General features: G+C 39.4%; 1 protein-coding gene across 2 annotated transcripts in view; it reads right to left on the reverse strand.

Annotated features, from left to right (window-relative positions):
• Positions 1-17,306, reverse strand: part of gdpd4a (glycerophosphodiester phosphodiesterase domain containing 4a) — a 52,622-nt gene that overhangs the window by 34,834 nt on the left and 482 nt on the right. The window lies entirely within an intron of this gene.

The raw sequence follows: 17,306 nt of genomic DNA on the forward strand, positions 1-17,306 counted from the left end.
TAAAATCTCTAGCAACCCTTCTAGTACAAGGAACACCTTTATTTTGGGACAAAAGCGTTAGTCTTACAATAAAGTGGCTCTTTATACTACAAGTATAAAATACAGGTTTAACCAGTTAAAAAGTGACTGAAGGGACTTACAACTGACACAAACAAAAAACTGACAGACATCATACTTGAGAGCAAAAGTTGTATATGTGTGTGATGGAAAGAGATTTGTATCTATATAACTTCATTAGCCCGTGTGGGATAAATTACAGTAACTGAAAATTACAATGCTTTTGTCTTCAGTCATGTGTGTTTATGTGCCTGCGCCTCTGTGCTTTTCTGTGAAAAACAATTCCCATATCTACAGCAATGTGTTTATCTCACTCCTACTGCAGTCATTTCAGGACAAGAAGGGAAAATAACAACAAAAGGTAAATCGAACAAACAAGATTATCTTGGCAGCTGACTGACGGAAAACGTCTGATGAACACGGCACGGTTCGTCAGCTAACTGGCAATTTTACAACGTCTGTTTGCAAACCAGCTTTTCTTCCAACAGTGACGGCAGCAGCTTGTTATTGGTTTGAATCCCCAGAGAGTTTGTGGAGTGCCCTTTAAACCAGGTACTTAATCCCTGCTGCTCCTGTGGAGCTGCACGACTTCAGGATGTGATTATGCACAAGATTAGATTAAACTTTAATGATCCCCTTGGGTATGAATGGTAGATGTATGAATATGAAGCAGGTCAGTGTTGAGAAAGAAATATGTGAATATCAAAAATACTGTTTATTGTTTAGAATCGGTGAGATTCTGGAAACTTTTTTTTATACATTCTATTAGTAGATTTTGCGATGCCAACTCGGGAGTGTGTACTTTTCTTTTGACTGATTGAAGGTGGCAATAGTGCTATTGATATAAACATCTGCTATATTGGTGATGCCTTTATTTTTTCAAAGCCTAAACATATTGTCAGTAAGAGGGGAGGGGAAGGCATGATTGTGACAAACTGGAGTACAGGCTGAAGTTTCACGGAACTTGAATGACTTCCTTATATGATACCAGATTCTTAAAGCACTAGTGACCACAAAGACGTTGTTTGTGATAGTTGTAGGAGGACTGGTTAATGAGATTCTGGCAACTTAATGGAGCTACAGAGAATAAATAAGACAAGTGCTATTTGCACCCAGGTGTCCATAGCCAGCATTGCTATTTGGAGCCAGGTGGAATAGCCGATGTGGCAATTTACACCCAGGTGTATACTCCTAGGTATGTATGGGCTGGAGTAAAAATTTTCAAAGTGGTTTGACATTAAGCCAAACACCTGACCAGACTGCTATACTAAATTCTACCAGGTCACTTACTTGACTCAGCAGCCACTACAAGGTGGAACATAGTGACAATGTCACAACAGCAAACGAGCATCTGTCAGGTCGCATCATGTAACATTAGAGCTCTCTGTCCACACTGAATCAATTCAATATGCAGTCCTGTTACATGATGTAAACAAACCACCGTGCACCACCAGCTGCGTACTTGAGATCAGACTGGAGACGTAACCACTTTAAAAATGGGTGAGTAGCCGTCTTACAATCTTCCTATGTTTGAAACGTCATTTTTTCAAAAACTGAAAGCAGATGTTTTATATTGTGATGTTTGGGTTGCCTGTTCAAGTCCCTGTCTGGACCAAAATATGGAAAGTGGACTGGTAGCTGGAGAGGTGCCAGTTCACCTCCTGGGCACTGCCGAGGTGCCCCTGAACAAGGCATCGAACCCCCCAACCGCTCGGAGCGCCTGTCATGGGCAGCCCACTCTGACATCTCTCCACTTAGTGCATGTATAGGTCCAGTTTGTGCATGTGTGTGTTCGGACCTGTGTGTAATTGACAACAGAGTGAAAAACTGAATTTCCCCTCGGGGATTAATAAAGTATATAAAAACAAAAAAAAAACCATACAATATAGCCAACAGCAGTAAGCTTAGGTTGTTATTGGTGATGGTGATGTACAGTTGTGTTCAAAATAATAGCAGTGTGTTGAAAAAAGTGAGTAAAGCCCAAAATCCCGAGCCTGAGTGTCAGACTGAAGCTCTCAGAACCTTCAGTCTGACATTGCCTCCATGGAAGGCGAGGGGGAGGGAATTTGATTTTTCCCTAACCAATCAGTAGAGATCAACGACTCACCCAGAATCTGACGTCATTAGTATCCATGCATCGGGGGTGCCGAAAACAAGCGAGCAGTGCCTGTTTGAAATCTCTCCGTCGTCGTGCACGCGCAGCTGTATCGCCGTTAAATCCAGTTTAGCAGCTTCCTTAATATGGTCCTCCATTAACGCGAGTAGTGGCGAAATACCTCGATAGCATCGTTAATGTGGTCTGTAGGATCTGTAGCGGTCGCCATTGTTGCTATCTTCACCAGTTACCCACCGGCGTACAGCTTGACATCAGAGTGGCGCTAATTGGCTAATTGCTAGACCCGCCCCCACCTCCGGCATTCATTGGTCCGTCCATCGTTTGGACAAGATAAATCGCAAATTCATTGCAGTATGCCAGACCAGAGATGCAAGCCTGCTCAGTTGAGTGGGTGGGGTCTATGGTCTGGAACCAGGCTACAAAATCCCTATAATTGCTTTTATTTCCACACACACAAATGCATTGAGAAGACTGCACCTTCTATTCCAAATCAAAACATGAAGAAAAACTTATCAAATTTGTTATTACTTTACAGAAAATGAAGAAAAAGGAATATTAGGCTGTTCAAAAAATAGCAGTGTCTGCATTTTTCTTCACAAACTCAAACAATTACTGTGTAAACTGACAAATACTTGAAGATTTAGCTTTCCTGTGAATCACGGAGCTAATATTTAATTGTATAACCACTGTTTGTGAGAACTGCTTCACATCTGTGTCGCATGTAGTCGACCAACTTCTGGCACTTGTGAACAGGTATTTCAATCAATCAATCAATCAATTTTATTTATAAAGCCCAATATCACAAATCACAATTTGCCTCACAGGGCTTTACAGCATACGACATCCCTCTGTCCTTAAGACCCTCACAGCGGATAAGGAAAAACTCCCCCAAAAAAACCCTTTAACGGGAAAAAAAAACGGTAGAAACCTCAGGAAGAGCAACTGAGGAGGGATCCCTCTTCCAGGATGGACAGACGTGCAATAGATGTCGTATAGAACAGATCAGCATAATAAATTAACAGTAATCCATATGACACAATGAGACACACACACAGAGAGAGAGAGAGAGAGAGAGAGAGAGAGAGAGAGAGAGAGAGATGCAGGTAATGACAGTAGCTTACAACAACATTAATGAAAGTAATAATATTATAGTTATGGTTCTGGCTACTGTGGTACAATATGTTGAAAGTATGTATTAATATCTGGCAGTATACATGTGTGACAATAGTCATATGTGTAAAGTAACAGTAGAAGTATGAGTAATGACTAATGATGGCAGCAGCAGCAGGAGGCATCCGGCAGGACCACGGCAGCAGCACAACCACACACGTCACGCTGTCCAGGCACCGCTGCGATACGAGTTAATCTGAGAGACAGTGGAGCACAAAGGCTCCGGAGAAGAAGCCGAGTTAGTGACATCCAGAATGGCCGAGTTAGCAAGATGCAGTAATAGGATACGAGAGAGAGAGAGAGAGAGAGAGAGAAGGAGAGAAGGTGCCCGGTGTATTATAGGGGGGTCCTCCAGCAGACTAGGCCTAAGTCAGCCTAACTAGGGGCTGGTACAGGGCAAGCCTGAGCCAGCCCTAACTATAAGCTTTATCAAAGAGGAAAGTCTTAAGTCTAGTCTTAAATGTGGAGACAGTGTCTGCCTCCCGGACCGCAACAGGAAGATGATTCCACAGGAGAGGAGCCTGATAGCTGAAGGCTCTGGCTCCTGATCTACTTTTGGAGACTTTAGGGACCACGAGTAACCCTGCGTTCTCAGAGCGCAGTGTTCTGGTGGGATAATATAGCACTATGAGCTCTCTAAGATATGACGGAGCTTGACCATTTAGAGCTTTATAAGTTAACAGTAGGATTTTAAATTCAATTCTGGATTTTACAGGGAGCCAGTGCAGAGAAGCTAAAACAGGAGAGATATGATCGCGTTTCTTAGTTCCTGTTAGTACACGTGCTGCTGCATTCTGAATTAGCTGGAGAGTTTTTAAGGACTTATTAGAGCTACCTGATAATAGAGAGTTACAGTAATCCAGCCTTGAGGTAGCAAAAGCGTGGACCAATTTTTCTGCATCTTTTCGGGTCAGGATAGGCCTAATTTTCGCAATATTACGCAGGTGAAAAAATGCAGTCCGTGAGGTTTGCTTTAAATGACAATTAAAAGACAAATCTTGATCAAATATTACTCCGAGGTTTCTTACAGTAGTGCTAGAGGCCAGAGCAATGCCATCTAGAGAAACTATGTCATCAGATAAAGAGTCTCTGAGTTGTTTGGGGCCAAGAACAATAACTTCAGTTTTGTCTGAATTTAACATCAGGAAATTGGTGCTCATCCAAGTTTTTATGTCTTTAAGGCAGTTATGGAGTTTAGTTAATTGATTGCTTTCTTCTGGCTTCATCGATAAATACAACTGAGTATCATCCGCATAACAATGGAAATTTATAGAGTGATTTCTAATGATGTTACCTAAAGGAAGCATATATAGAGTAAATAGGATTGGTCCAAGCACAGAACCTTGCGGAACTCCAAAACAAACTTTAGTACGTAAGGATGATTCATTACGAACGTCAACAAATTGAAAACGATCAGATAAATAAGATTTAAACCAGCTTAGTGCTGAACCTTTTAGGCCAATTAAGTGATCCAGTCTCTGCAGTAGAATTTGATGGTCAATTGTGTCAAACGCCGCACTAAGATCTAATAAAACAAGTACAGAGACGAGTCCTTTGTCTGAAGCAATCAGAAGGTCATTTGTAATTTTAACTAGAGCTGTCTCAGTGCTATGATGCACTCTAAATCCTGACTGAAATTCCTCAAATAAATTATTATCCTGGAGAAAATCACACAGCTGGTCTGCGACTACTTTCTCAAGGATCTTTGACATAAAGGGAAGATTAGATATTGGTCTATAATTGGCTAACACCTCTGGATCCAGGGTGGGCTTTTTTAGTAGAGGTTTAATTACAGCTACCTTAAAAGACTGTGGTACATAGCCTGTTAATAAGGATGTATTGATCATATCTAATATATGAGTGTTAACTAAAGGAAAGACCTCCTTAAGTAGCCTAGTTGAGATGGGGTCTAAGAGACACGTTGATGATTTAGATGAAGAAATCACTGCGGTCAATTCTTGAAGAGAAATTCGGGAGAAGCAATCTAAATATATATTAGGTTTTACAGCTGTGTTTGAGGTTAGATAGGTACTATCTGAGGACAGGAGGTCATGAATTTTGCCTCTAATAGTTAGAATTTTGTCATTAAAAAAGCTCATAAAATCATTACTGCTAAGGGCTAAAGGAATACAAGGCTCAATAGAGCTTTGACTCTCAGTCAGCCTGGCTACAGTGCTGAAAAGAAACCTGGGGTTGTTCTTATTGTCTTCTATTAGAGCTGAGTAATAGTTTGCTCTGGCATTGCAGAGGCCCCTCTTGTAAGTTTTGAGACTGTCTGTCCAGATTAAACGAGATTCTTCCAGTTTTGTTAATCGCCAATTCCTTTCAAATTTTCGCAATATTTGTTTTAACTTACGGGTTTGAGAGTTATACCAAGGAGCAAACTTTCTTTGCTTTTTTAACTTCTTTTTAAGAGGAGCTACAGAGTCGAGCGTTGTTCGCAGCGAGCCTACGGTGCTATCAACAAAATGATCAATTCGGAAGAGGTTAAAGTCGGCACGGGAAACCTCTGTTACTGAAGGTATTGGTATTGAATTTAACGACGAAGTAATCTTTTCCTTAAATTTTGCGACAGCACTATCTGATAAACAGCTAGTATAGTAACTGTTGCTGAGTGGCGTGTAATTGAGTAAAAAGAAATCAAAAGTAATGAGATAATGATCCGATAACGAGGGATTCTGTGGAAAGACTTTTAGGTTATCAATTTCAATTCCATACGTCAGAACTAGATCGAGGGTATGGTTAAAACAATGAGTAGGTTCATGTACACCCTGACTGAAGCCAATGGAGTCTAATAATGAGGTAAACGCGGTAGCCAGGGAGTCATTATCAACGTCGACATGAATGTTAAAATCGCCTACAATAATAACTTTATCTGATTTAAGAACTAGACTGGATAAAAACTCTGAGAATTCAGATACAAATTCAGAATATGGGCCAGGAGCATGGTACACTATAACAAATAAAAGTGGCTGTGAGGTTTTCCAGGTCGGGTGTAAAAGACTGAGAACGAGGCTTTCAAATGAATTATAATCTAGTTTAGATTTAGGGCTGATTAACAGACTAGAGTTAAAAATGGCTGCAACTCCCCCTCCTCGGCCGCTGCCTCGAGGAATGTGGGTATTATTATGACTGCCCAGCCCAGGATGATTGGACTACATCCCACAATTCCTCTGCATTTCTTGGTTTTGCCACAAAAGTAGCACTTTTGGTGTAACATTAATCTTGTTGGTCTGCAACCAAGATGCTGCTCGCTTACTGGTGTGTTTGGGGTAATTGTCTTGTTGAAACACCCATTTCAAGGGCAGCATAAGGCAACATGACCTCTTCAAGTATTTTGATGTATTCAAACTGATACAGGATCCCTGATACGATAATTAGGCACACCATAGTATGAGAAACATCCTCATATCATGTCATATCTTCACAGTGTACTGTGGCTTGAATTCAGTGTTTGGGGGTTATCTGACAAACTGTCTGCGGTCCCAAGACCCAAAAAGAACAATCTTGCTTTCATCAGTACACAAAATGTTGCACCATTTCTCTTTAGGTCAGTCAGTGTGTTCTTTGGCAAATTCTAACATCTTCAGCACGTCATTTTTGCAACAATGGGACTTTGCGGGGGCTTCTTGCCAATAACTTGGCGTCACAATGGCATCTTCTAATTGTTACAGTACTCACAGGTAACTCTAAACCTTCTTTGATCTCCCTGGAGTTAAAATCAAACTGATTTATGCTCATGTACTGGAAGCATAGTGGATAGTGCTGCCACCCCAGATACAAAGGGATTCATCACCGCCGCAGTGGTCGCAGGTTCGACTCCAGCTTGTGACCCTTTCTGCATGTCATCTCCCCACTCTCTCTCTCTCTCTCTCTCCCCCCATTTCACCCTGCCTCTGTCCATTAAAAGCAAAAAGCTCTGAAAAAATAATCTTTAAAAAAAAAAAAACATTGACTCACATAGGACTCCAATTCGCAACCTCCTGTGTAAAAGTCCTGTACTTGACCCATGAGTTATTCCCACCATAGACTGTGTCACTCTTTACACTATTTCACCAGACTTTCTGGGAGTATATTATTGAGTTTGTTTCTTGTAAATTAACCACTTTTATCTCAGTGAATATCTGAGATTAGAGAAAAAACAGCCATAACCATGACTTCTTTGCTCTAATCCTAAAACTTTGGACCTTGATGTGTCAGCTTGACGAGTACTAACCAATTACAGCATGCAATGGGATTCATAATATAATGTCACAGATATGGGTGTAAATAGCCAAATAGCTGGGGTGTGACTATTCTCATCTAGGTGCAAATAAACACACTGGATAAACAAACACAAGAGAACTTGTCAGCTTTATTGCTTTGCATGTGAAATGACACTAGAAGTAAATAAACCAATACCCACATGTAGCTCTTTTTACCCAAGATACCCAGCAGCAGATCCTGGAGCTGAATGTGATTGGTCCCAGACTGCACAGGTAAAGCTGGGAGAAGGCCAGTGGTGACAAAAAAAGCAATCACACAGCTGAATACTGAATACATAGTGCTGGAGGCTGCCTGTATAGTGCAAGTGTGTCTCCTTGTGAGTGTGTGTTCAGTGTGAGAGATGATGCAAGAAAACACTAAGCATTGGAGGAGAGAAATTATTGCGGCTATTGTGCAGACAACATGGAGGCAAAAGACATCTTGATAAATATAGATAAATATTAGATGGATGGAGAGAGGGACAGAGAGCAGAGGAGACAGTACGCATAAAACAATGCAGCCCTCTGTATTCAGACCAATCAGCTGTCTGCTGTCAACTCACTGTCTTGACACATCACACCATAGATAACACCACCAGGCATGTGCTCATGTGAGAGTTTCATAGTATAGTCATTCTTTGTGTACAAAATGGTGATAATTAATATTAAAATAAACATGTACACTCAATTATAAATGATGGTAGAAAACACTATTTCTTACTAACAAATTTATGTCCAGAGCCAAAGCAGAAAAGTGGACGTGTGGTATGATAATATGATAAACAACCTCATATTTTTATGCCTAGCATAAACTAGAAGACTTAGAATAAAGACTTTTGAAGGACTAAAGTTTGACACCCTCCCACATCTAACGAAAATATAACCTTTTTGGTCTCACACTGCATTATTTTACACAGATTGTGGATCTTACAGCCATTTGCAAGACTACAACTAGATTCCTTCTGAGATTAGATCCCATCCCGCTCCTAAAAAAATATTACGCCAAACTCTCTTAAAGAAATATGAGATATTAAGAAGTAACTAAATATATCAAATAAATGTAGTGAAGTAGAATGTAGACGAACATAAAAATATCCAAGTACAGTACAAGTACCTAATAACTGTACTTAGTTATTTTCCAGCACTGACCTCAACATACTGTACACCGAGCAGCATTAATGACAGCCTGTCATGTGCTAATTTGGCTTGGCACTGATTTACTCTCTATAAAGGCAACATTTGCTTTTGAAATCCAACTAAAAAACTCAACTGACAAACAAACTTACAAAAATTATATAACAATATTTTTTTCTTTTCACAGTCCAGTCAGGATTTCTCAGAAATGAACAGCTTGTCCTCTTCTGGCATCTGTTTCATCAGAACACAAACCAGACAGCAGAGACCACATTCACACGTTATGAAGAAGTGTGTATCAGCAACAATGTTGAGTCATGGCAAATTAATTATAAGCCAACCAACAATGATTTATTCATGAAACTGCTCATTACATGTTGTCATCACCACAGCCACTAAACAGCCTTAGTGAGAAGGAAATAGCCCACGTGAGAGGATGATTAAATTGCTTTTCACTGCTAGACTGGGATTTCTGTCAGCCTTAGGGAATATTCATTCACAAGTAATAAAACCATTTTAATTAACTCGTACAGAAAGTTAATATAAGACTTGGGAAGCACCTTTTACATACAATTCACATGGGAATTCTGACTGTGAAAGCCTTTAATTCCAACTGAATTCCAACAAAATCTGGCTGTAATTTGTATTGGTAATAGTATTTCTTTACTTTTGTTTCTTACAAATTTTCCTGTGACAAAACACAGTTATGAAAAAACAAACATTCTACTAAAACTTTGTAGACATGTCATTCAGCTGAAAGGTCAGAGTTGGTTGTTTGTTTGATTCTCAAGACAGCTGGAAGTTTGTGGTGCCTTTAAGCGAGACAATCAGTTCAAGCTGCCGTTCTGCAGACGTGACAGACAGAAGCCCACCTGAGGCTAATCCCTCTCTTTTCAACTGTGTTTGAGGGCATTATGGTTATTGAGGAGGTCATTGAGATCGCTGTGACCTTGACTTTTGAACACTGACCAGCAAAGTCCAGTAAGTTCATCGTTCAGTCCAAGTTGATGTTTGTGCCAAATCTGAAGAAAGCCCCTTAAGGTGTTCTAGAGCTATTGTGTTTATGAGAATGGGATTGACGGAGAGATGTTTATATGGTATGGAGGACAACCCAAAAACATGTCTCCAGCTACAGCAGTCACAGGCACGGAGGCATAACAACTGACCTGATAATGCAACACAAAGTTAGCTAAGCTAAACATTGATCATTTAAATCATCAGCCAAGGAACCCACGAAACCCCACACTGTCAGTCCAAACATCTGCCTTTTTCCCCCCACTGCATCATTGTACACACATTTTTCATTAAGGTGTAGCTGTAGTTGTTTTCTTCTGGAAAAATCATATCTTTAGACTCTTGGGGACAGTGTCAGAGATTACTCATATTGGCTCAATCTTTATTAGGGTTGCACAATATGAGGAAACTATGCAATGCAAAACCACTGTGTGCTGTTTTCTACTGATACTCTCTTCAACTCAAAAAATCCCTGAGTACAATATCGTAGTCTTTTGGCATGTGTTTACTGCACAAGTTGACATTGTGATGACAAAACCATATTCTCTTGAGCCCTAATAGGTAACCTCTAAGCAAACAGTATGAAGACAACAAATACAACTGCATTACTGCTTCTATTTTTGATTGTGAGGTTATCAATATTTTTATTACTGATTGTGTCTTTAAAAGGAGGAAGCTTCAACACTGCTGCACACCACTGTCTGCTGTGCTATAGCCTTAAAGATGTAGCAGCACTGATGTCATACAGAAACACAGGGACGCTCAGCACAAAGAAAGCGACATAGTCGCAGTATCGAGCTGTTAAGAGCTTTAGAGTGAGCTGTGCTGCAGAGTGGAAGAGGGGTTGTGGCATCATGATGCTCTCTGCCCATCTGCGTGAGTGTTTACATGACGTCTGCTCTAGGTGTGTGTGTGTCCTGAATGGTATGGCTCAGTGTGCGTGTTGGTGTGTAGCTCTGTTTGAAATACAGCACATTCAGAACGTATTGAGACCCTTTCCTTTTTTTTAATCACATTTTGTTATGTTGTAGCCTTACGCTAAAAACATTTAAATTATTTTTTTCCCTTGTCAGTCGACATACAATACCTTAAATGACAAAGCAAAAACGATTTTAAACATTGTTGCAAATACAGTTTAGCATCCAACCAGAGGTGCAAAAAGCAGTAAAGTGCAGAATCATTTACAGAATATAGATATATGGAATGAATACAACGTGGAATGAAAAGGAAGTGAAGTATTGAAGTATGAAGTATGAAAGTATAAGATATATAGTGCAGCTATAATTACAGTAATGCTAACAGTAACAGATAATATACAGAATAAACAGCTGGAGGTATAATATGAATACAGTGAACACACTATGAATCCAATACATACAATATAGATAATAATATAAATATGAATACTCTATATGTCAGCATATACGGTATGGACATATGTAAATGTACAGGTACACAAGATGGTGCTACTAAGTAAGTGCGCGTAGTGTAAGTAGTTTGGCAGTGTTGGTTAAGTGTGATCTAGTAGCTCGAGGGGGCACATCTCTTTCTTGATCCATTTGTATACTCTTTGTGTCCGTGGTGGCAGCCATATGAAAATTCAGAAGTACAATCTGTAGTTTGAGCAACGCCCCTACATTCACTGGATGTTGTGTTTAGCATCATCCAGTAAATCTGAGCTGAGATGAGTAGGGAGATCTAGCCACTGGTAAGATGGGGGATTTTATCAGTTTTAGCCAATGCTTTTCAACAAAAATGTCTCAAGTCAAAAGAAATACTTGAATCAAACACAAGAGTCAACCAACAGGTACAGAAAATTGGATGTGTTAAGATACTGCTTAGCTTGTGGCTTCTGCTTGTTCCAACTGCTCAAGGCCTTCCTTTATTAAAAAAATCAATAATCTTCTCCTGGATATTCTGGACTTTTGGATAAAATACAGAGAAATTTAATTTCTTATTCCATTTGATGGCAAAAAGAACATTGCGATAGATTGTCTAGTGAAGAAAGCAAACAACACACCATTAAAAGCAAATGGCGTGTTTACAGCACTCGACTGTTTTTGCAGCTATTAAGTGGGCATATACTACAACTGATACTACCCCCAAGGAAGGAACCAGCAAATATTTTCCAGTCAGAACTGCTGCCAACTGATCTGCAACAACTCATTTGTGATTCTACTCTTCATCCAAGAGTGTGGACTTATGGATCAAAGAAATGCAGGCCTAGGCCCCATCAGCAGAGACACCTTTAAATACTATTAAATATGTTTCAATTAACTTGAACACACCTTTAGAATATGTTACCATCACTGTGAAGTTGTCAACAAAAATGAAGTTTGAAGCCACAGTGTGTAGGAATTTCTCCCATCTAACCTTGAAATCATATATTGCATTCAAATGGATAGCACACTCTAGCGCCTCACTGTTTCAAACGCATATTGCAACAACGGTAGCCGCTGTGTACCAAAAAGCTATGATAACATTGATGAACCCATGTCATCCGATACTTCATGGAGTATTCATTCAGGCTCCTACACAGACACAAGCGACACGAGTTGACAAACCCCCTCCTCACCATGCTGGCTGTGTTTACAACATAGAACTGTTGGGGCAGGTGTGAATTGAAACAAACCAGTCACATCTTGTCTTTTGACAACTGACAAGTGGCTCAACCTCACACACCTCGTCCCTCTCCTCACATCACTGCGAGGCTAACAGCTGTTGGCGGCCAGCGCCGCTGTTAGCTGTTCGCGCTATTCGCTGTGATTGCATTACTTTTCTCCTTCAGCAGCTCTTTCCATCTGGGAAAGGCTACCTCGATGGTGACCCTCGTTTTTTTAATTTGCCGGTCACGTTGCCTTTTTGATTCCCTTTTGCGCTTTCATGTATGATCCTGCATTATGCTCAAAGAGTGAGACTTTGTTATGCTGCAGTAGTGCCGGGGTAGTAGCAAAGCGCCTCTTGCTCCTGTCCTTCGGCTTCTCAGTCACGCAGCGCTGGCCTGGCTCTAAATGAAAATGCCAAAGGCGGGGCTGTATGTCCCTTGATGGCGGATGTATTCTCAAGATGGTGAAACGTTATGGAACCCCCCAGGCGACTTACCCGCACACTGTACAAACAAATCTTAAATTCTCCTTTAACGAAAATAAGTCAGATTATTGGTGGAGGTATACACAAATGAGGACATATTTATGAATACAGACATCAATTTTTGCCAATAAACAACTGAAAATGTTACACAATGTCCCTTTAATATTGTGACACTATATAATCCTCCCTCAAACATGAGAATGACATGTGTCAATGTCATGTTTGAAATGACAGCACAATGCTTTCACTTTATCAAGGCAAATGGGAAAAAATATAAAAATACAAAGGGAATATAAATAACTGCCTGTTTATAATGTAGTCTATTTCAAATGAAGCTTGTACCCTCTGCAGTTGTGGTAAGTAAAATCCACTATTTTTTAATATTCTTACTTAAGGTCCGTCTCCATTATGAAGATGTAACATTGTTTGCTAACTTGATGTTAATGGCAATACTCAGCAGGTTGATAAAGTGCCTCTGATGTTTCACGTCATCATTTTTCCCTTTTTACTACTGTTGTAACATCCCTAGAGGAAATATCAAAAAGGCTGGGGTTTTGTTGCCACAGCTAAAATATCGTGTAGTGTGAACCAGGCATTAAAAGACCAGTCAACGTCCTTGTGTATAAAAGAGGCAGACCAAGGTGAGGATGATAAAGTCATTAAGTAATTAAGGCAATCTAAGGCAAAGAATAATGTCAGCTTGATATACCTCTTTTAAAGAGTTCTCTGCTTTTAATGCTAGTAACACATGTGGTCAACTTATCCTTCAAAGCTCATGAATTGCCTCAACAATTAAAAACAGTAATTATGACTCCAATTCCCAAGGCTGGAGCACTTGACAGCTCTCTAACTACAGACCAATTTTAATTTCACCTGTGCTTCTTAAAAAAAATTGCCAAACAAAAGATGTTGACTACCATCAAAGTAACCATCTTCTACACCCCAAACAATCTGGGTTTAAACCAAGCTACTCAACAGAGAAATCGAACTGTTAACTCAATGACAGACACTATAAAACAATCACTAGATGAAGGTGATGTCATGGGAGCAGTACTCATTGACTTGAAAAAACCCTTTGATACTGTGAACCATGAAATCCTCTTAAATAATAAATAAGAAATGTAACTTTTCAAATGTTGCAATTACTTGGTTTAGGCCATATCTTGAACAGAGATTAGTGTATTAGAATAAATTCTACCTAGTCCACACTTGCTGAATGGGAATTCCACAAGGTTACATTGTAGGCCCTTTACTCTTTAGTTTGTATATAAAATGACTTACCTGACAGCTGCAAAAGAGTCAAATGCCAAATGTATGTGGATGGCACAATATATATGTGTCTGCAAAAAAACCTTCAGATGGCAGCAAAAATGCTCTCAAAAGAAAAGTCTTGCGTGTCACAGTGGCTCCAAAATAATCATCGGACTTTGATCTACAACAAGACAGTCTCAATTTGCTTTTCAACAAGAAGAAAAGTCAATGAAAATTTCAAAATAAGGATTGACGAAAAAGTGATAGATCCGGTACATGACTTAAAATTTTTAGTTGTAATTTTAGATTCTCAGTTTAAGGTTGATAGACAGTGAAAAGACGATGCGAAACTGTCAAAACAAATTTAAGTTGCTTTCGCCTGATAAGACAATATATACCTCTCAAGGCATACCGTGATTTCTCATTTATTATACTGTATGACTGTTTGGGGCAAGGCCAACCAAACAACAATTGCATCCATCAGGTCATTATATAAACAGGCATTGAAAGCAATGGATCAGAAATCTGCTGGATGGCACCACTACCAAAATCCAAAGAAATACACTATATCAAGTTTAGACAGTTTTGTAAATTTTCCAAATTTTGTGCGAACAATATGTTGTGCTGTATTATTCTGTTGTATTACTTCAAGCTTAGTAATTGCACACCTCCTGTTTTAATTCTAAATGCCTAATCAGGGACAGCAGTTGCAAATTAGCCATGACTAGACACCTGTATTGCATCTACTTTGTACTTTACGTATGAAGCAATGTTTTGTGCATTTGTCCTTGTCAAATAAACAAGTAAATCAATAAAATAAAAAAATTCAATTGTCATTTTTGTAGTGAGGCGTCAATACACCAAACACCAGAGCAAGGGAAATGTCTGTTGCCTCCAAAACCTGAATTTTATAGGACAAGCTAAGACACTGATGATGTCTGATGATGGATTATCACTTTGTCAATAAAGCTGGAAATTGAGAACCAGTCCCAGTTGAGAACCACTTCCAAATTGTTTGATCCATCAAAATCATATCTCTCTGAGCTTATTAATTACTTTTATTGATGCCAGCTTTTTTTTCTGACAGTTGTACATTGCAAAACACTGACGTAAAACACATGTGTTCGCTCCTGAAAATTTGCAACAAGAAGGAATCATGGCAGAGAGGAAGAAATGTTCTTCATTTCAAGAAAGAGTGGAAACACCAGCATTATGCCGAAACATCTTTCTACATGCCATGGACTTAAATTCCAGGAAAGCCATGTATTTGACACTACGCACCAGTGCCACTGCTTCCCAAACGAGCAGCATGTCCATTACCAAGGGTAATAATACTGTTATAATAACATTAGCACCACGCAGGCTGGCTTGGCAGGTTTTTCTTTGACCAAGAAAAACCACATGGATACAAATGCTCTACAAATGTTCTCTCATTTTATCTCATTACACTGCATTCAGACTTGGAGATAATAAAACAGTTGCACTGACACTGAAAATCTGTGTAGACCTATGTCCCCCCCCACACACACACACACAGAAAATTGATCAGGGATCAATAAGGAAAACATAAACGGGATTGATAAGCAGAATCGATAATGACATTGGTATCAGTAAAGTCTTCCACTCCCTATTTGTCAGTATGATTAAATGACTCTTAGACTATGAGTAAACTGTTCTGCATAAACATACGCATACAGCATTGCTTTGAGAATCTGTCCTGATATCAAGCTGGGACTTTCCGGGATTTCTGGAAGTGTTTCACTCAATTTCTATTCCCTGAGATGATGATGAAGCAAGAACATAAACTGTCTTCTACCTCCATTGTTCCTTACACTGCTGTAGGTCTATGAACTGACCATGGCTGGGTGATAAATGCATAAATGTACCTGATTTCCTGCCACGTGACGCAGACCACTAACTATTCTCGTAGAGTAACAGCAGAGATTCTGTTAGCGTGTGATCATGTACTGATTTGTACTGATCAATGGGATAACAATAAGGCTGCCTGACAGAAACATTATTCACAGTTCAGTCAAACAGCCAAAATCAATCACAACAATGTCACTAAATCAGCCATCTGCAGAAGAAATGCAGTTTGAGCTCAACACTGACAGAACAATTAACATGTGACAACATTAGCTGCTGATACACCACTGCAGCCACTGATGTTTACACGAAGACGAGAAACACAAAAATCATCTAAATAAGTAGTGGACAGTCAAACAAATTCCTTGAAAATGATTAAATGCATGTTTTGCAACTGCATTCCTCATGAAACATAGTGCAATAATATAGAGAGTAACTGCCTTTCATTTTAAAGGTCCAGTGTGTAAAATGTAATGGGATTTTAGTGGCATCTAGGGGTGAGGATTGCAGATTGCAACCAGCTGAAACTTCTCCCGAGTAGAATTCCTTCAGTGTTTACTGTTCAGGAGGGTTTTACTGCGAGCTGAATTTTCCACAGAGGTCTCTTTCTCTCCAAAACAAATGCACCAGGTGGATTAAAATCAGTAAAAAACACTGAATAAAGAAGCTTCACGTTATAAAACCAGTGTTTTTTCCAACCCCCTTGTCTCTGAGGTGCTGCAAACCGCAGTGGCCGACGCAAACACGGAAATGGCCCTATCTATGGCCAGACCTTATTATATTCCATTTCTGCCAAAATATCCCCTAAATCCTACATACTGGACCTTTAAAAAAAATCAATCATACATGTTGCATAGATAATGCATACTTTTTTTCATATTTTTATTGTATATTTTTTCTAATTTATTTATGTTTCTTGACTGTTGTAATAGGCTACTTGCTTTTAGATTTTTTTTCTCTTATCATAGTTATGCATTAAAACATCAAGCCAAATTCCTTGTATGTGAGAACTTATTAAACCAGTTTCTGATCTTACACGACGATGCAAATAAACGAACAAGGAAGACAAATCAATACTCACAGTCACTGTTGCTCGAATTGTTCAACGTTAAGTTAAACGTTTAAAAATTAGACTCGTTCTTAATTTGTACTATCAAACCTAACACTTCCCAGTAGTCTGACTTACGAAACAACACACATACGTAGCTGCCAGGGACTTAAATCGAGATAAAACATTAACGTCTGTGTAAAAATCGCACGTCATAGCTCTAAAGAGACATTGACCACATCTAACAATATTTCGGTGAAAGCTGACATATGTAACAAGACAGAAAAGAGGAAATGAAAACTAAATGTACCAGAGG

The sequence above is a fragment of the Epinephelus fuscoguttatus genome, linkage group LG5, assembly GCF_011397635.1.
Source record: "Epinephelus fuscoguttatus linkage group LG5, E.fuscoguttatus.final_Chr_v1".
Lineage (NCBI taxonomy): Eukaryota > Metazoa > Chordata > Actinopteri > Perciformes > Serranidae > Epinephelus > Epinephelus fuscoguttatus.